Here is a 1,004-nt window from a genome sequence, read left to right on the forward strand (position 1 = left end):
CAGGCTGTCCCCCGCTTGTGCTACAGGGGCTTTGGAGTTTTGTTCGAGTGACTGTGTACTTCTTAATGTGTATCACCACCTTGCTACGCACCAGTAGTAAACCTTCGACCCTCTTTGAAAGCCACTTCAAAACAATCAGGTCAACAAGACACGCTAAGCTGCTGAGCATAACATCAGTTGTAATTGCGTGGTTATCTTGCACTTCACATTTGAGATTTCCCCAGTGTTTTACACTTAAAAAAAAAAAAATTGCACAAGTTTAATTCTTCTCCAGGTGAACTAACCATTTTTAGAGTCAGTCCCCATTACTCATTAAGGCTGTTATTATAATGTTTAATGCAAATGTTAAGGTCATTAACATTTTTCAGCTGGCAAGGTACAATTTTCTAGGAAGCTCTTTGGTGACTTCCTTCTCCCTCAGCTCTCCAGAATCTGCTAATGAATGTAAATGTACACATCTGTGCTCACGTTTGTACTGATGATGCACATGTTCATTTTGCATAATTTTCCTTTCAGCTGGAGCCTTGAAATTGTACTGGGGTTAGAAGTTAATGCCTCAATAAAGACATTTCCATATGCAAATTACTCTCTGAAATCTTTAAAGGCAGAAATGAGATTAATATTAATATACTAGTTATATTATTAGACTTGTAATACTAATACAGCTTAACAGCTTAGAAACAATTTGGTTCGTAGACATTGTATTCTGTATTAGTCAGGACTAATAAAGTTAATAGGGGGATATTTGCTGATCCGTGAAATTCATCAGGGTGGGTACAACAAAAGAACTGAGGTGCCTGTTAATTTGTATTAGAAGTTGATGCACAAAATCACCAGTTACAAACGAATAGTGTTGTATTTAAGCACGCCCGTTGAATGACCCCGGAGCAGAAGGATTTTTTGCATTATATTTTTTTATTTGCACACTGATATTTTTCTGCCCGTCTCCTGGAGGAGACGGCAAAGTCCGTTGACTTTGAATCGTATTTAAAACGGGGCCCTGA

This window comes from Corapipo altera, unplaced genomic scaffold (assembly GCF_003945725.1).
Source record: "Corapipo altera isolate COAL_440 unplaced genomic scaffold, ASM394572v1 23, whole genome shotgun sequence".
NCBI lineage: Eukaryota > Metazoa > Chordata > Aves > Passeriformes > Pipridae > Corapipo > Corapipo altera.